Genomic DNA, 21,213 nt, shown 5'->3' with positions numbered 1-21,213 from the left:
AAATTATCTTAGGGTTATAAGAGGTAGAAAAATCATATTCCTGCCTTCAAATCTTCAGAATGTTGGTCAAAGTGGAATTTTGAAGGCATCACTAACAAGATTTTTCAGTGCTCAGTAGGGAAGATTGAATTTTACCAATAAAATTGATTTCTCCTTTCATAATCTCATCCAGAGGGTTTTTTGTTTGTTTGTTTGTTTGTTTTGTTTTTTGGTTTTTTTTTTAGTATATATGTAAGTAATCAGGATTTGCAATGTGTTTATCCAGGTGCTCATAGATTTTTAGTAAAAATCATTTGTATATCACAGAATGGCTGAGTGAGAAGAACTATAAAAGAAAATCTAATCCAACTCAACTTAGCCACTTCCAGCATTTCATTTGATGTCTTAAAAATTTCATAGGCAAAAATACTTTACAACTTGAGTGGATGGCACACTTGAAATGTTCCTGGGCAAAATAAGATGCCATTTGGTAAACGGAGTTGCATTTTGCTCTTAACTCTATTATATGCATGCCTCCCAACATGTAGGCTATGTCTACTAATTCTCAAAAGTTGGCTTTCTTTTTAGACTGTAACTTACAGGATCACCTTTTTTGGGGATCTTGGTGTCCCCAGTGTTATCCAGGTCAAGTCTTAGCTTGCCTACTGACTGCAGTCTGGCAACTAGTTTCATGGACTACTATCTCCCAGTCTTCAGTGTAGTTCAGTTATGCATGTTTCTGAAGCTTGGCAAGATGTGTGATTGTTCATAAATTTAATAAGACATGGGAATCAAACCTGATCTTCAATCCAAAAGTAATATTTTCTTTCTGTTGCATTATGAAATAAAATGAAGGTTTCTTTGCTAGTGGAGAAGCTCTGTCTTAATAGTGAATTAAGCACTAGAAAAGAAGGTGGCTGAGATGAGGGAACAAAAACATCATGATCTATTTCAAGTTATCAAATAGCATAATCTAATTATAATTCACTTGATGAGAATAAGCTAACATCAGAGGTTTGACATAGTTTTCTACTTCAATTTAATTATCCCCAAGACCTATGAAAGATTCATAACATGGGGGATTTCTTGACCTGTTACAAAAAGAGGAACAAGGGCATGCAAAGATTTCTGGTGAAGTGTAAAAAATGAGCGTGACTATAACTAACATATAATCAAAAACAAACAAAAAAGCAAATGAACAAAACAAAACATAGAAACAAATCCAGAAAACTCTTTGGCTAGGGCTTATTACATAAAGTCAGCTCAAAATCGCACCATTACTGAAAGGTAAGAGTTGATGGCCCTCTCTATACATACCTTTCAATATCCGCTGCTTGCTGTCCCTCAAGGCTATTATAATATCCATATATTATACTCCCCCATGAATGTTCCAAAGAAACACAACCACTTCTGAAGATTAGAGGCACACTCAAGTGCCCTCAAGCCTCCTTGGTGGCTGTAGATCCACTCCCGCAAGCCACAATTTGATCTATTTGCCTACATTTAGATCCCTTAACCAAAATCAAGTGTCTTTAAGTAATAAAAGGTCACAGTCCCGTTCATTGGCAGGATGAACAAATAGTTGTTTATACATACGCTAACATCTTTCCTTTATGTAGACATTGACCATTGTTTCTTTCTGATTTGCTATATCTATGGATGCAGTGCCTATAGATTTTGAATGAATGAATACAGTTTTAACTGTTCACATGGAAAGTGAAAAAAGTGGGAAATCAAGACCAGATCAAAGAAAAACCTTCAATTCAATGATTAAAGAATGAGTAATGATGCCAGGATTAAAAAGAATCCATTTAGCATGCAGGTTTAGAGTTAGAAAAGGTAATTATAAAAAGAATAGAAACTCATCATCTAGGTTAAAGAATAGAAAAGTAATAGTACTTTAGAGGAATCCTGCATGCCCCTCTTTAACCATCTTTCTTTTTCTCTCCCAGATTTAACCATTACCCTAAATTTGTATCATTTTACATACTTAAGCATGTATAAATATATCCCTAAAATATATATTTTACCTACTTTTGAATTTTTAACTTTATGTAAATATATTTATACTGTATGTAATTTTAATGTAAGTAGTCATTTAATATTTTTTACTCAGCATTATGCTTGTGGAGGTTCACCTGTATATTTGTATCTGTAATTTATATACCACAAATAATCTATTGATTTTTATTGCTGATAGATGTTTGACAATTCCGATTATTTTGCAATTCTGAAAATACTATGCCATATGATATTTTATAAATATGTATTTACATTTTACAAATATATATATATGTAATATAAAGATATATACCTTGTGTTCTGATATATATGAAATTCTCTGTGGTGTGAATCATGAGGTGAAATTCTTATGATGTAGAGTATGAGCATTTACAGATGAAAACTGCCCACAAGTCTACCAGTCTGCTCTCCTATTAGCAGTGTATGAGTTTCCCTTTTGTATTATGAATTTAAAAACTCATTTCATACACAAAATAATGAAGATTTTTTTAAAAGCTTTTGAGTTTTTCCTTTCAGACTTTAATCTTTAATTCAATTGGCATTCATTTGCATGTGATGCTGTGGTATAAAAGAAAGATGCATTTTAGTTTTTTTCTATGTGTACAATCATTCTCTGTGCTATTTAGTACACAGCTTTCCTCACCACAATGCAGTGAACAAAGATTTTCAATGCTAACTTTTCCCATGTCAAGAGTCAATATATGTGTAGATCTCTCTCTGGAAATTCTATTCTGTTTCATTTGCTTATCCAGCTGTCTGTCCAGTTTAAATAGCTTACTTCCCACTCTGCAGAGAAAACTGAAATAATCAAAATTCAAGTTCCACAGATTCCTGCCATCAAATCTACTCCCTATACCAGCGTCTGGTAAAAGCGATGACAACTTTCATCTTTGCTTATTGCATTAGAATTGAGAATTGATGTGTTGTTCTGTATTTGTGTACAATATCAGTCACTTTCTTTTACTTAAGGACATTACATCAGCAATTCTGCCTTCTCTTTCTCTTAATTCATCAATATTTCCTTCTCTAAAGTGGCATTATCATCAGCATGAGTATAACTTCTTCTTTAAAAGAAACAAATAAGTCTCATCTCGTAAACACTTAGATACTCTTGCTATACCCATTTCTCTGCTCCCCTTTACAGCAACACTCTTTGAAAGAGTTGACTGGACTCGTAGGTTTAACACCTCTAGTCCTAATCTCTCTCAAACTCACTCCATTCGGGCACTCAATTTCATCATTCTGAAACTGCTCTTATAAAGACCATCAAAACTGCTCTCATAAAGGCCATCAATGGCCTATGTCTTGATGCATATGACAGAGATTAGACTTGGGAAGACCAATCACTCTCTGAAATACCATCTCAGTTGCTTCTGGAACTCCAGACTCTGCTGGTCCTTGTCCTGTATCATCAGCTGCTCCTGAACTCATCTTTTCTGTGGCTCTTTCTTTCCTTCCTGACCTCTTTCAAGTTGAACTACATCAATGACCAGCCAGACTAACCTTTATTCTTTTCTCTATGTATTTCATGTAAATCACCAAGAGAGACCATTGGCTCTGTCTTCAAAAATATCCAGACTCTGATAATCCTTTCTGTCTCCACTTTGTCACTCTGATAAGAGTTGTCCCCACCTCTTGCTCATATGATTGCAATAACCTGTCCCTCTCTTCACCCTTGCTTTCCTAGGATCTATTATCAACATAGTGTCCTTACTAATCTTTTTAACATGTCAATCTGGTCATGTCCCTTACCTGTCAAAATCCTCCGATGATACCCCATTTCATACAGTAAAAACCAAATCCCTCACCATGGTCTACCAAGCCTTCTCTGATCTTGTTCTCTCTCTCTTTCTCTGACTTCATCCCTGCGACTCTCATCTCTTCCCTCTCCACTCCAGTCCACTTCCTTGAAAAAAGTCAGGCACACTCTCATCTGAGCACCTGTTCTGTAGTAAATCATGTAACAGGCTTCACTCACTTCCAACAAGTACTTACTCAAAAGTCACTTCATCAGTGAGGAATAATTCAATTTTAAAAATTGAAAATCAAAACAAATGCCTCCTAGTAGTACCTACTGTCATCCAATATACCTGTTTGCTACCCTTCACTGTATTGCTCACTGTCCAATGTAACATATAACTGAATTATTCCAGTCATTGTCCGTCTTCCTAGGGGAGAGGAGAGCTGGCTCAGACCAGCTCAAGAGGTCTGATTGAACAAACTTCTGCCAAACTCTCTGGCATTTGGTAGCTTGAAATTACATTACAGTAGGAGTAGCAGCTGTGAAAGATACCCCAAGTCCAAGGTAGGAGAAACACAAGTAAGACCATAGGCACTGAGAGAGGGCATCAGAGACCAGATAGACTGAAACCACAATCACAGACAACTAGCCAATCTGATCACATGGACCACAGCTTGTCTAACTCAATTAAACTAAGCCATGCTGAGTAGGGCCACCCACAATGGACGGGTCATGGTGGAGAGGTCTGACAGAATGTGGTCCACTGGAGAAGGGAATGACAAACCACTTTAGTATTCTTGCCTTGAGAACCCCTCGAACAGTATGAAAAGGCAAAAAGATAGGACACTGAAAGATAAACTACCCAGGTCAGTAGGTACCTATTATGCTACTGGAGATCAGTGGAGAAATAACTCCAGAAAGAATGAAGGGCTGCAGCCAAAACAAAAACAACACCCAGTTGTGGATGGGGCTAGTGAGAGAAGCAAGGTCCAAACCTGGTAAAGAGCAATATCGCATAGGAATCTGGAATGTTAGGTCCATGAATCAAGGTAAATTGGAAGTGCTCAAATGGCAAGAGTGAATGTCAACATTCTAGGGATCAGCAAACTAAGATGGACTGGAATGGGTGAATTTAACTCAGATGACCATTATATCTACTACTGTGGGCAAGAATTCCTTAGAAGAAATGGAGTGGTCATCATAGTCAACAAAAGAGTCTGAAGTGCAGTACTTGGATGCAATCTCAAAAGTGACAGAATGATCTCTGTTCATTTCCAAGGCAAACCAGTTAATATCACAGTAATCCAAGTTTATGCCCCAACCACGAATGTTGAAAAGCTGAGGTTGAATGGTTCTATGAAGACCTACAAGACCTGCTAGAACTAACACCCAAAAAAGATGTCCTTTTCATTATAGGGGACTGGAATGCTAAAGTAGGAAGTCAAGAAACACCTGGAGTAACAGGCAAATTTGGCCTTGGAATACGGAATGAAGCAGGGCAAAGGCTAATAGAGTTTTGCCAAGAGAACACACTGGTCATAGCAAACACCCTCTTCCAACAACACAAGAGAAGACTCTACACATGGACATCACCAGATGGTCAACACCAAAATCAGATTGATTATATTCTTTGCAGCCAAAGATGGAGAAGCTCTATACAGTCAGCAAAAATGACCGGGAGCTGACTGTGGCTCAGATCATGAACTCCTTATTGCCAAATTCAGACTTAAATTGAAGAAAGTGGCGAAAACCACTAGACCATTCAGGTGTAACCTAAATCAAATCCCTTATGATTATACAGTGGAAGTGAGAAATAGACTTAAAGGACTAGATCTTATAGACAGAGTGCCTGATGAACTATGGACGGAGGTTCATGACATTGTACAGGAGACAGGGATCAAGACCACCCCCATGGAAAAGAAATGCAAAAAAGCAAAATGGCTGTCTGAGGAGGCCTTACAAATAGCTGTGAAAAGAAGAGAAGCGAAAAGCAAAGGAGAAAAAGAAAGATACACCCATTTGAACGCAGAGTTCCAAAGAATAGCAAGGAGAGATAAAGCCTTCTTCAGAGATCAATGCAAAGAAATAAAGGAAAACAACAGAATAGGAAAGACTAGAGATCTCTTCAAGAAAATCAGAGATACCGAGGGAACATTTCATGCAAAAATGGGCTCTATAAAGGACAGAAATGGTAATGACCTAACAGAAGCAGAAGATATTAAGAAGAGGTGGCAAGAATACACAGAAGAACTATACAAAAAACATCTTCATGACCCACATAATTATGATGGTGTGATATCTAAAGCCAGATATCCTGGAATGTGAAGTCAAGTGGGCCTTAGGAAGTTTCACTAGGAACAAAGCTAGTGGAGATAATGGAACTCCAGTTGAGCTATTTCAAATCTTAAAAGATGATGCTGTGTGAGTGCTACACTCAAAATGCCAGCAAATTTGGAAAATTCAGCAGTGGCCACAGGACTGGAAAAGGTCAGTTTCATTCCAATTCCAAAGAAGACAATACCAAAGAATGCTCAAACTACCACACAACTGCACTTATCTCACACACTAGCAAAGTAATGCTCAAAATTCTCCTAGCCAGGCTTCAACAATACATGAACTGTGAAATTCCAGATGTTCAAGCTAGTTTTAGAAAAGGCAGAGGAACCAGAGATCAAATTGCCAACATTCGCCAGATCATTGAAAAAGCAAGAGAGTTCCAGAAAAACATCTATTTCTGATTTATTGACTATGCCAAAGCCTTTGACTGTGTGGATCACAGTAAATTGTGGAAAATTCTGAAAGAGATGGGAATACCAGACCCCCTGAGCTGCCTCTTGAGAAACCTATATGCAGGTCAGGAAGCAACAGTTAGAACTGGACATGGAACAACAGACTGGTTCCAAATAGGAAAAGGAGTTCATCAAGGCTGTATATTGTCACCCTGCTTATTTAACTTATATGCAGAGTACATCATAAGAAACACTGGGCTGGAGGAAGTACAAGCTGGAATCAAGATTGCCGGGAGAAATATCAATAACCTCAGATATGCAGATGATACCACCCTTATTGCAGAAAGTGAAGAAGAACTAAAGAGCCTCTTGATGAAAGTGAAAGAGGAGAGTGAAAAAGTTGGCTTAAAGCTCAACATTCAGAAAACTAAGATTATGGCATCTGGTCCTATCACTTCATGGCAAACAGATGGGGAAACAGTGGAAACAGTGGCTGACTTTATTTTTTGGGGCTCCAAAATCACTTCAGATAGTGATTGCAGCCATGAAATTAAAAGACGCTTACTCCTTGGAAGGAAAATTATGAGCAACTTAGACAGCATATTAAAAGGCAGAGACATTACTTTGTCAGCAAAGATCTGTCTAGTCAAGGCTATGGTTTTTCCGGTGGTCATGTATGGATGTGAAAGTGGACTATAAAGAAAGCTGAGTGCAGAAGAATTGATGCTTTTGAACTGTGGTGTTGGAGAAGACTCTTGAGAGTCCCTAGGACTGCAAGGAGATCCAACCAGTCCATCCTAAAGGAGATCAGTCCTGGGTGTTCATTGGAAGGATGGATGTTGAAGCTGAAACGCCAATATTTTGGCCATTTGATGGGAAGAGTTGACTCCTTTGAAAAGAACATGATGTTGGGAAAGATTGAAGGCAGAAAGAGTAGGGGACAACAGAGGATGAGATGGCTAGATGGCACCACTGAATCAATGGGCATGAGTTGGTGATGAATAGGGAGGCCTGGCATGCTGCGGTTCACAGGGTCGTAAATAGTCAGACAAGACTGAGCGACTGAACTCAACTGTGGAGTATTACATCACAGAAAATAGCAAATACTGCAAATCAGAGCTTTTTGTTTGTTTTCTGGTTGTTAAAATTTTACCAGCACAATGCTGGTTTTCACCTTCTATAACAACTTTATCTCCCTCGAGATTGGGGCAGGGATTTCTGTATTTCTGTTTATTTTTTTCACTGCTCTTTCTCTAGAACTTAGAATAATACCTAATATTTATTAGATACTTAAGAAATTAGGAAATGAATGAGAGTTGTGTATGATATTTCTCTTATTCAGCAAATATGCTAAGTCATGGTACAAGGTTTCAATGTTTAAAAAAAAGGATGGATTTCTGAAATAAACTCAACATTGTAATGTAATTTCTGATATACATATACATTATATTTTTAATATGTTGTTTCAGAATGTTGCATCCCTAATTATCAGTAAAATTATCTGGATGGTTCCTAGCTTATGCTGTTTTAGGTTGAGTTTTCATCTCACAGTTATATTAAACTATTATAAGAATCAGTAAGAATTATTTCAACTTTTATTTTCTAAAAGAGCTTGTATGATATTGGAATTATGTGTTTCATGAATATTTGGTAGAATTGGCCTTTGAAACTATTAGAGTTTTCTTTAGCAGAAGATTTAATACAGTTTTTTTAATAAGTTTAAGACTATTGATAGTTTTTATTTCATCTTAAATTTACTTTTGCTACATATATTTTTCCAGGAACTCTTTCCCTACAGATACTCTTTGAATTTATTAGCATATCATTACTTTAATCTGTGCCACATCTGTGGTTATGGCCCATTTTTCCACACCTAATATTGTTTATTTAGCTTTTTCTCTCTACTTAATCTGGAAAATTTAATTGTTCACTTTGTCAACTCAAAGAACATACTTTGTCTTTTTTTATCTTTTTTCCTCCAAATCTTTATTTTACTATTTCATTAATTTACTATCATTGTTTTTTTAATTATTTTCTTCTTAATTTTTTGTTTATTTGATGCAGTGGGAAAAATTCTAAAAATGGTTGCATGTCCTAATTCCCTGAACTTGTGAACCTAATGAGATGGCACTCCCATCATTATGTTATGCTAGATTGCACAGTTGAATTTAAGATATGGAGATTATCTGAATGTGTATAATATCATCACATAAACCTTTTAAAGGCAGAGAGTTTCTACACCTGGCAGCAGAAGAGAGAGAGAGGTTTGAAACATGAGAGCAATTTGATGTGTTATGGCTGGGATTAAAAATGCAGCTGAATGTGTCCATATGTCTGAGTTATGACCATTAGTATGAGAGGAAAGGTGCTGGGGAAAGCTCCAGATTACTTTCCTGAAGACAAGATGCTTGCCCTGGAATTTCTCATTCCCACGAATTTCTATTGGTAAGAAACAGTGAATATTTACATAATATTGGAAAACATATTGAGAATGGCAGAGGCTCTCTTCAAGAGCATTTTTACCTAGAACTTTAAGGGAGGGAGATATAAACCCATTTTATTTAAATCACTGTATTTTACAGTCTCTTGATAATAGCAGCTTGGTTTGTACCCTATTACAATATATTTAAAACTTGCTTATTTATATCTTTTGATTTTTCTTTCAAATTTTCTATTTCTTCAACATTCTGTGGTTCATTCTATTGTTATTCTATAATATCAGATCAAAATCCAGTTTGCTATTTCCCACTACAGCTGTGTCTAATTGAATGTCTATTCTACCCATTGAATTTTAATTTTACTCACTGTGCTTTCCAATTGTAGTCAGTTCTTTTGCAAATATGTCCCTGTTGATTTTAATACTATATACCCATTTATGATATTTCTAAGAGTCTCTTTAGCTCTTTAAAAATATCAAATCTATTAATAATCCCCAAGGCAAAAGATACGATACTGAAAGATGAACTCCCAAGGTCAGTATGTGCCCAATATGCTACTGGAGAAGAGTGGAGAAAAAACTACAGTAAGAATGAAGAGACAGAGCCAAAGCGAAAACAACGCCCAGTTGTGGATATAACTGGTGATGGAAGTAAAGTCCGATGCCATAAAGAACAATATTGCACAGGAACCTGGAATGTTAGATCCATGTTTCATGTTAGAAGTGGTCAAACAGAGACGGTAAGAGTGAACATCTACATTTTAGGAATCAGCAAACTAAAATGGACTAGAATGGACACATTTAATTCAGATGACCATTATATCTACCACTGTGGGCAAGAATCCCTTAGAAGAAATGGAGTAGCATTCAGAGTCAACAAAAGACTCTACAATGCAGTACTTGGGTGCAGTCTCAAATGACAGAATAATCCCTGTTCATTTCCAAGGCAAAACATCCAATATCACAGTATTCCAAATCTATGCCCTAACCAGTAATGTTGAAGATGCTGAAGTTGAACAGTTCTATGAAGACCTACAAGACCTTCTAGAACTAAAACCCAAAAAAGATGTCCATTTCATCATTGGGGACTGGGATGCAAAAACAGGAAGGTAAGAAATACGTGGAGTAACAGGCAAATTTGGCCTTGGAGTACAAAAATGAAGTAGGGCAAAGGCTAAATGACAGAATGATCTCTGTTCATTCCCAAAGCAAACCATTAAATATCACAGTAATCCAAGCCTATTCCCCAACCAGTAACACTGAAGAAGCTGAAGTTGAACAGTTCTATGAAGACCTACAAGATCTGCAAGAACTAACACCCAAAAAAGATGTCATTTTTATTATAGGGGACTGGAATGCTAAAGTAGGAAGTCAAGAAACACCTGGAGTAACAGGCAAATTTGGCCTTGGAATACGGAATGAAGCAGGGCAAAGGCTAATAGAGTTTTGCCAAGAGAACACACTGGTCATAGCAAACACCCTCTTCCAACAACACAAGAGAAGACTCTACACATGGACATCACCAGATGGTCAACACCAAAATCAGATTGATTATATTCTTTGCAGCCAAAGATGGAGAAGCTCTGTACAGTCAGCAAAAACAAGACCGGGAGCTGACTGTGGCTCAGATCATGAACTCCTTACTGCCAAATTTAGACTTAAATTGAAGAAAGTGAGGAAAGCCACTAGACTATTCAAGTATGACCTAATCAAATCCCTTATGATTATACAGTGGAAGTGAGAAATAGATTTAAGGGACTAGATCTTATGGACAGAGTGCCTGATGAACTATGGACAGAGGTTCATGACATTGTACAGTAGACAGGGATCAAGACCATCCCCATGGAAAAGAAATGCAAAAAAGCAAAATGGCTGTCTGAGGAGGCCTTACAAATAGCTGTGAAAAGAAGAGAAGCAAAAAGCAAAGGAGAAAAGGAAAGATATGCCCATTTGAATGCAGAGTTCCAAAGAATAGCAAGGAGAGATAAGAAAGCCTTCCTCACGGATCAATGAAAAGAAATAGAGGAAAACAAGAGAATGGGAAGGACTAGAGATCTCTTCAAGAAAATCAGAGATTCCAAGGGAACATTTCATGCAAAGATGGGCTCAATAAAGGACAGAAATGGTATGGACCTAACAGAAGCAGAAGATATTAAGAAGAGATGGCAAGAATACACAGTACTATACAAAAAAGATCTTCATGATCCAGATAACCATAATGGTATGATCACTTACCTAGAGCCAGACATCCTGGAGTCCAAAGTCAAGTAGGTCTTAGGAAGCATCACTATGAACAAAGCTAGTGGAGGTGATGGAATTCCAGTTGAGCTATTTCAAATCCTAAAAGATGATGCTTTGAAAGTGCTGCACTCAATATGTCAGCAAATTTAGAAAACTCAGCAGTGGCTACAGGACTGGAAAAGATCAGTTTTCATTCCAATGCCAAAGAAAGGTAATGCCAGAGAATGTTCAAACTACTACACAACTGCACTCATCTCACACACTAGCAAAGTAATGCTTCAAATTCTCCTAGCCAGGCTTCAACAATACATGAACCGTGAACTTCCAGATGTTCAAGCTGGTTTTAGAAAAGGCAGATCAACCATAGATCAAATTGCCAACATCTGTTGGATCATAGAAAAAAACAAGTGAATTCCAGAAAAACAACTACCTCTGCTTTATTGACTATGCTAAAGCCTTCGACTGTGTGGATCACAACAAACTGGAAAATTCTGAAAGAGATGGGAATACCAGACCACCTTACCTGCCTCCTGAGAAATCTGTATGCAGGTCAAGAAGAAATAGTTAGAACTGGACATGGAACAACAGACTGGTTCCAAATAGGAAAACGAGTACATCAAGGCTGTATATTGTTACCCTGCTTATTTAACTTATATCACAGTACATCATGCAAAATGCCAGGCTGGAGGAAGCACAAGCTGAAATCAAGATTTCCAGGAGAAATATCAATAACCTCAGATACACAGATGACACCACCCTTACGGCAGAAAGGGAAAAAAACAAAACAAAACAACTAAAGCGCCTCTTGATGAAAGAAAAAGAGGAGACTGAAAAAGCTGGCTTAAAACTCAACATTCAGAAAACTAAGATCATGGCATATGGTCCTATCACTTCATGGCGAAGAGTTGGACACAACTGAGCAATTGAACTGAAATGAACTGAATAATTCCCAGATTGGTAGTGTTTGATGTCCTGTTTCTGTGCTTAGTTATTTCTGTTGTATTTTACTCACAGTGGTTAGTGAAATGATTTGCTGAATAACCTTTTACTGTGAACACATGTCCCCCAGAACTTGATCAGTGAGAGTTTGTTGAGATGAGATCTAGATTTAAAATACATTATTCCAGAGAAGATAATCATTCATTACTGACTAATTCTGGAGTACTAAAGTTTAGTACCACTTTAAACCACATTTCTTTGGGTGGGTTAAGAGGCAGAGAAAGTGTGATTTCTAAGCCTCAGAACTCCAAAGAGAGGGTTTGTGGTTTAAAATTCTCATAAAGTTTTTATTTATTTTTTCAATATCATCCTGCAGGCAGTGTGCCAAAAGAGGACAAGTACATATACCTTTCACTGTAGGGACATTTATGCTTTCCATTTGGCCACTGAAAATGTTGACCCTAATTGCCCTGAAAAGTGAAATTGTTAGTCGCTCAGTCCGACTCTGCGACCTCATGGACTGTAGCACACCAGGCTCCTTTGTCCATGGAATTCTCCAGACAAGAAAATTGGAATAGGTAGAGCCAGTCCCTTCTCCAGCGGATCTTCTCAACCCAGGGATCAAACCTGGGTCTTCTTGCATTGCAGGCAGATTCTTTACTATCTAAGCCACCAGGGAAGCCCATTAATGTGCCTGGATTCATAGAGTTGTTACAATTTGTCATGTTAAGTCTTCAAGAATGAACACAATTCCCCCAGAGCAATGTCAGTTCTTGTTTTCTCCCTTTGATTTGGGCTTTCTCAAATTTCATTTCTTGCTATATGTATAAACTTCTATATTTCCAGATAAGCTTCAAATTTTCTATGTATGGGTATGTATCATTATGTAAAATTATCTTTTGGGGTTTTGGGGAGGTTATTTTCTGTTTTCTTTTTAGAATATAACTTCCTGAAATAGGAACCTGATTAGTCTTATTTACAGCTATATTTCTAAGACCTGTAACAATGCCTCACACATAGAAAATGCTCAATAAAAATTCCCAAATTAAAAATAATAAATGTAAATTATAAATGTAAATATAAATGTAAGTATACATTTATACACACATATAAATGTATTACATGCACTTAAATATGTGTTATACATGTTTGCACATATATTTGTATGTGTATGTGTGTGTCCAGTTCAGTTGTTCAGTCATGTCTGACTCTTTGCAGCCCCATGGACTGCGGCACACCAGTCTTCCTTGTCCATCACCAACTTCCAGAGCCTACTCAAACTCATGTCAATCAAGTCAGTGATGCCATCCAACCATCTTGTCCTCTGTTGTCCCCTTCTCCTCCCACCTTCAATCTTTCCCAGCTTCAGGGTCTTTTCCAACGAGTCAGTTCTTTGCATCAGGTAGCCAAAGTATTGAAGTTTCAGCTTCAGCATCAGTCCTTCCAATGAGTATTCGGGACTGTTTCCTTTAGGATGGACTGGTTGGATCTCCTTGCAGGCTAAGGGACTCTCAAGAGTCTTTTCCAACACCACAGTTCAAAAGCATCAATTCTTTAGTGCTCAGGTTTCTTGATAGTCCAACTCTCACAGCCATACATGACTACTGGAAAAACCATAGCTTTGACTAGACAGACCTTTGTTGGCAAAGTAATGTCTCTGCTTTTTAATATGCTATCTGGGTTGGTCATAACTTGTGTTCCAAGGAGCAAGTGTCTTAATTTCATGGCTGCAGTCACCATCTGCAGTGATTTTGGAGCCCAAGAAAATAGTCTGTCACTGTTTCCCCTGTTTCCCCATCTATTTGCCATGAAGTGATGGAACCGGATGCCATGATCTTAGTTTTTTGAATGTTGAGTCTGAAGACAGCTTTGTGTATGTGTGTGCGCATTGTGTACCTATATGATTTGAATTTGAGCCATTTCTTAAACAACCTAATCAATCATAAAACATTGTAATCTTAATGTATATTAAACATGATGAGTAAGATTAAATATTAAGAAATTCCTTGCATTGAGTGTTTGGTAAAAAAGGCAAATGAGAGTTTTCTGGACAAAATTGGTTATTAACATGACAGACCCAGCAGATAAGCATGTACTTTTAAAGTCCTGAGTTACTGTAATATACATAGTCACTGAATGTTAACCTTAATTTCAGGTTGTCACTCAAGTTTGTATCCTTAACACATCATTTCTCTGGTGGCTTTGAAAGGTGCTGTATTAGAGATTGTCACTTGGAGGCTTGAGGCACCTGGAGTTACTGTAGTATGACTGACATGAGCATTGAACGGTCCTTCATAGTCTCTGCCAGCAGGCCTTTATCCTGAGTAAAGGGAGTAGATTAGATAATTGGATGGTTCAGCAACAATTCATGTATGTGTATTTGATGGAAGCAAAAACATGTGTTCAAGAATGCAAATTTGAGGATGAACTCTGTTTGCTGTGGAAAGAACACTGGAACTGGGGTTTGGAGACTTAAGTTTAAGCCTAGCTTGTCCTCTTACTAAGGTGATTCACTTAACCCTTCTGGACCTTAGTCAATTCATTGTAAATTAAAAGGATCCTGTAGTAAAGGTCCCTTCCAATTCTGCAATTCTATTAGCAAACATCTCACAAACTCATAGACCTTTCTGAAGATGAAATAAAGTCTTAGAATAAGTTATTCCTCTTCTGTACTATGCAGTGTAAGGTAAGCCTTTGTCATAATTTTTTCAACAATAGTAGATACATGATGCCTGTCCCCAAGTGCTTCCCCAAAGTGGATGGTAATATAACTGAAGACAGAGCTTTACATGGAAAATAATGACTTATTCTATCATCTTGAGGAAGCAAAGTCAGGGATCCCTTAGAGACATTTAGGGTAACCTGGTACTATCTCTAATCTAACTTGATGCATGAGTTATTGGACTATAAATGATACTTCCTATGGTGCCACTCTCCTCTAATTTCTGAATCTCACACTTTGTTGTTTTCCTCCAACATTTATCTCTGGTTGGATTCCACTTCTCTTTATTCATCTTGCCAATTATATCTAATCTGTACAATCAACTGAACAATAGAGAATGAAAGCACAGTATTTTTAACATATGATGACCATAGCCCATCAAATAGCTACAGCAATGCATCTATCCTGGCCTCTGTCTACCACTGAAAGTAGACTACTGATAAAGAAGATACGAATTACCAATACCAGAAATAAAATAAAATAATGTTCATGATCCCATGAGCATTAAAAATAAAATAAATGCTATGAACAATTATATGTCCATAAATTTGATAACTTTGATGAAATTGACCAATTTCTTAAAAGACAAACAGCAAAACTCACACAGTCTCTTGCCCTCCTAAACCAGAATAGATAATGCAATCAGCAAAACATCAGACTTAGCCCACTAGCTAATAAGAGCAAGGGTTTGTGGTAGTTCAATGCCTTTTAATAGTTTAGGGGATCTCTGGTCACACCTTTTCACTCATCATCAACCATGTTGGTTAGCTTGCTTTCAAGTCTATTAATTGAGGCTCTCTCTGTGCTTATAATCTTGGCAAATCTCAGCATTATTTAGCCAAAGTTTGACCTTCTCATCATCTTTTTCTTGTGAAATTGGACTTTTCTCTCTGTACCCTTAGTTGTTGATAGAGGTCCTGCCATAGCAGAATGATGAACCAGACCCGAGATGCCTTCTGTAGCTTCATTTCAACAGCTCTGGCTCCCCCACCATCGTATTGCTGTAAATAATAAATCCAACCATCACAATACTAGACTTGCTAACCATGGATTGCTTGGAGGTGGTTAGCAAGTAATTGCATGGATTGCTTGCTAACCATGGATTCTTTGGGAATCATAGTTTTCAACTAGAGCAATTTTTTTTTCTTCCTCCTTGTCTTTCTTTACTGTTTTCCTTTCTCCTGGTCCATCATGACAATCTCTTGTCATTACATAGTGTCTCTTTTTCTATCTTTAGGTAAAGTAGGAAGAAAAAAGCAGTTTAACAACTCAGCCAGTTGGAGGTATGTCATAGTCATCAAGAGAGGCACAACATTAGAGGTAGACCTAGCTTAGATATCTGATTTCATTAGGGTATAAAGAACTTGGACCATCACTCATTCTTTTTATTGTCTTAAGCTGAATCTGAGGACACAAGATTCAACTTCACAGGGATGCCATAAAGATTAAATGAGATGACATATATAAAAACATAGCACAGAAGTTCCCATAAACATTCAATAAATAGAAATTAACATAAAATCTGAACTGGCATTTGCTTTACAGATACCTCTGTTGTCTACTGGAAGCATTTTAATTGGATCCATCCTGCTCCTCCCATTCCTCTTATCTTCCATATTATATAGAATTGAAAAGGCTCTCAGGGACCAAGCCTTTCCCTTTTCTTGAGGAAATACTGCTTAATATCCCATATTTTATTGAAAGCAGAGTCAGGATTAGAGCTCAGGTCTACACTCTCAGGGTAAAGGATCTGGGAGGCTGGTTTGGCTTGATGGGTATTGGGGAGCATCGAGTCCTGGTGCACTCTTCTCTTCTGTGTGGAGCTAAAATGAGGGCACAGGTCCCTCCAGTCCTGTCTTTTGCTGGATCTCATATAAGAAAGAGTAGAAAGCAGCAGAGAGTCAAAGGGAAAAGAAAGTGCTTTGGTTCTGAGTGCTGTCACAAATGAAAAAAAAACAAAAAGCAGAAAATGCTGTCCCTGATGCAAAATCCATTAACAGAGCTCTGAAATATATTAGCCAATTATACTTTCCTCAAGCAGCCTGGGAAGCTTCTCCAAAGAATCTTATCAACACAATCAGGTCCTAAGTAAAACAGTTGCACTGCTGCCAATATACATTTGAGTATGAAGGACTGAAAATTCTAGGATTTAGTCCAAGACTAACTTTAATCAGGAAACTAATTTTAATTTTCAAATGGGAATAATGGAAGGAGAAATGAAGAAAACTGAAGCTGAATGGTTGAAAATTAAATGGGATGTTGAAGGCTATAGAAAGCTGGCAAAGTGAACTTGGCTTCCATTTCACACAGACCAATTGCCTAAGCTTAGAATGAGTCTTCAGCAGCAAAATGCCCTGGGCTGCCTGGCCTTTCTATCTCTGATTGTGTCTGGAATCCATTCTACAATGATCTTCATTATGATTAAAGCACAGAACTTTGTCACAATTAGCTCCTCTTCATGGGTGCCCCTCTGAGTAGGCTGAGTCAGATGTTGTCAGAACACAGATTATTACCATCATTCTTACCAGAGGTGTATCAGAATCTTATTAGAGGGAACCACCTAGTATCTTCCCCATCTCTCTTCCATCACATATTGGCAGCTTGGCTCCCACAGGCCTGCTCAACACTATCTCAGGCTTGAAGACATTCCTGTCCTACGATGGAGAGAACTGGTGAGTTCCCAATCTAGGTGCTGGCAAGCCTCCCACCAACCCAGGTTGGCATCAGTTTTGGACTGGACTTGGACCCTAGCCCCAGGAAGACCTTTCACTATACTTGTGAGCCAAGGTTTCCTAATCTCTTTCAGTTCCACTTTCAGCAATGCCTTCTTTCTTCTCTCCAGCTTGAGACTCTTCACCTCCACCGTTCTCACTATAGAAACTCGCTGTGCTCTTACCAGTCCTTCTGGAGAATGGTCCCTGGTTCTTGTCCTGGTCTGAGGTCAGGTCTCTCCAGTAAATACCACATTCTTCCCACTCTGATTGTGAGCCCAGGACCATACCACTCCCTATGATACTGTGAACCATTTCCTTGACAGATATCCAATTGATTTCTCAGGCTCCAGTATGCCTGAGCCGCTCTCTCCAGCTCTTAGCCACTGTCTCCAGCTCTTAGCCACCTTCCTTCCTATTACTTTCTCCTTTGGTCTTCTCCTGACCATCCATTTCACCTGCCCAAAGCCCCCCTGTCCTACTTGTCTAAGGATCACAAGCTCTGATAGTAGCCTCTTCAAGCCAAATTTTCCCCACCTTCACAAAGGATAAATAATAAATCCTAGTACATTGTGATAGTATCAGCAGGGGTGAGAGGGACAAAGAAATTAGTTATGAAAATGAGCCAATCTTGTCTCCTGGTCTTCTATAGAGTCTTAGCATTTCAATGAAAAATGTGGCCAAATAAGTAAGTCACAACCTAAGGAAGTTCGTCCTAAAAAGCAATGTAGGTGGCTGGTTAAAAATGGACCATGTTCCCAGCTTTCCACTCCTCTGCTCCTTTCACCTCCCCTTTGTATATGACATGTTCTGAACACATTTATTTCACAAGGTTATTACAGAGATTCCCTCAGGATCATTGCCCATCTCAACCCATTCATGGTGTTATACTGAGAAATCTAGCTCACAAGAAACATGAGAAAATATCATCTTTCACACCATGCCATAGAGCTCCTTCCCTTTCATTCAATGTCTGGGATCTACATTCTGGCCCCAAACCCAAATATTACACTTTCACTTCCTATTTTTTTGAATGTTCAGTTCACCTTGTGAGTATTAAAAGCATCCTCTCTTCTTCTCATTGCCTTATGTAGGACAAAACTAATTTCCATTTTCAGTCTGATATCTCTCCTCTGCAAGAATCTATGCTCATCTACTCTCCAGAGATACACAAAAATTTGACTAAAAATGAGTCATGAATTTCTCTTTGAGTCTTAGATATAAGAAGCCTGGATTATCAGGGAATGTATACAGAAAGGATGCTCTGTATTAGGCAGCAGGTGGATGGTACAGATGCAAAAGACTAGGGAAGGAACTTGGCTCCTTCACGCCTCTTCTACATAAGGGCAGTGGTAGTTTGGAAGTGACAAATTATAGGGTGCTACAGTCATCTAAACTTGGAGGTATGTGAGAGGGTGGCACGCAGGAAGTGACAAATGCTTAAAAATATTAAAAAGGGCATCCAAGGCAGCTTTTAGCTGTAATCAGCCACTCACACTTCCCATTCCTCCTCTGAGACCTGGATCCTCAAGGATAACCCAAGACTTGAAATTTTCATGACTCCATTTTCAGAATAGATCAGAGTCCTTTGTGCTTTTACCATTTTGTGTACAAACTTCTAACTCCTCTGTAACATAACCATCTGTTTATGTTACAGTGCCTTTTATTAGGTTATTAATTATTTGAATACAGGGCATGCGTCTAAGTAATCTATGAAAATGTGGCTACCTAGGAAAATGTGTGATGCTTGATGGATGCTCATAAGAATGATCCTTGAATAACTAAATGCAAGGATAAAGAGTGTGGTGTTTATTGGACTCATTCTGCATGAATGGAAGTTTAGACTTGGACCATAATGTTTTACTTGTTCTGAAAGTTCTGTTTTCCTAAGGAAGTGTCAGGAGTGAAGGGAGTAATAATTACTGAGACTTCTGAAGCTCTCTGTTCTGGGCCCCCAAAATGTTTTTTGTTACATGTTCCTATTATGTGGGGGAATTCAATGATTTACTTGGTTTTGATAGGAAAATTTACTTGATAACTAAAAGGAATATGGTCCCACTAATCACTTGTCATTACTGATATTTGGTAACTTTGAATGAAATAACATTTAAATTTCTTGAATGTCCACTCCTTTTTAAGTACTTGATAAGCACTTGATAAATAAAAACTCTTGATTTTCCCCCAAACCCTGCAAAATAAGTATAATTATGTCTGTTTTATAGAGGATGGGATTGAAGCACAGAGATATTTGCCACAAATACACATATTTTAGCTATGTCTAGTAAATGACAGAGCCAATTTTTTTAATGCCTTCTGTTTACTGGATTCTTGATTCAGAGATTAGACTAAAAGTTTTGAATGATTGTCAGTGCAAACATATTTCCTGCTAATGAACTGTCAGTTTATTTTAAATGGAAAATAATTTCATTGACCCCAGGAATTATATACTAAGTATTTGTTGTGATCAAAGGCTTGAGATATAAAGTAAAAATATTCTCATATACCAGTCATGAATGGGCATGTGATGATTCATATGTCACAGTCAGGGTTGGGAAGGTGGGTAATCATGATTCCATATGACCTACATAGTAATGTCAGAACTGGATCCCCACTGATTTGGGGATGGCCAGGTAGGAATGATAACCACAATATTAACAGTAACACATATATTCCCTGCCATATTTGTTTCTTTACCTACTATTTTTGGAGCACTTACCTCTTACATGCCAGACACTGTGTGAGTTGCTGAAAAGATATCCATTTAACCCCATTTATGTTTCTATAATCACTTATTTGTTACCTATACCCACAGGAAGGTGGGTAGACATGATCTAGGTTCTTATCTGCTCTTTACTAGACAAAAATCTTCTGACCAGCTGTTTGTAAATCTCTGCTTGTTTTCATTGTATTCAGACTTAAGCTCAATCTTTCTCCTCCACTGCAAAAACCCTGATTGCAGTCCTTAAATAAATTCTTCCATATTATCTTTAACAAGTGTCACAAACAATTTTCCTAACACTACCCACTGCTCTTTGGATGATATTCTGGACCTGTGACATGGATTACAAGGCTCCTTGTAATCAGTCATCCATATCTCCAAAGAGACCAAAGACCTGCCTGAAACCTCTCTCAGCTAGTTTACTCAACTCTCTTCCTACTTATATACCCATCTCACACTATGTCAGGTTGGATTGCAACTCCTAGTTAATTGTCAGTTTTGTAACTAACCTCTGTACTTTTCAAGGAAAGGGATTTAAATATATCTATCTTTGTTTCCATGACACCTCTTACAACACTGAGAGAACTAAATATTTTTCTAAAATCTGATTACTGTTTAAACATGATCTTCACCTTTAAGAGTGTTCATTTAAAGTTATTTCATAAGCTCCACAATGATGGAGGCATTTGATGGCACTGTATCTGATAATTTATGCCTTTTACAAGGTGTTATTTTGAATGAGTGATTATTTCAATTTATTTACTTCAACTGGTCACACTCTAATTTCATCAAGGCACTCTAGCCCTTCTGCACAAAGGCTCAGACACAGAAATATGTGGAATTCATAGCAAGTAGCTTCTTCCTTCATCCCTTAGTCTGTTTACTTTCTTGCCTTCTACCTCCCTTTCCCATCTGCCTCCCTTTACTTGTTGTTCTCTTCCATGCTTTTGTCCCCCTTGTTAAGATTACTTTA

The sequence above is a fragment of the Bubalus kerabau genome, chromosome 11, assembly GCF_029407905.1.
Source record: "Bubalus kerabau isolate K-KA32 ecotype Philippines breed swamp buffalo chromosome 11, PCC_UOA_SB_1v2, whole genome shotgun sequence".
Classification (NCBI taxonomy): domain Eukaryota; kingdom Metazoa; phylum Chordata; class Mammalia; order Artiodactyla; family Bovidae; genus Bubalus; species Bubalus kerabau.
Note: the sequence above shows the minus strand (reverse complement) of the source record.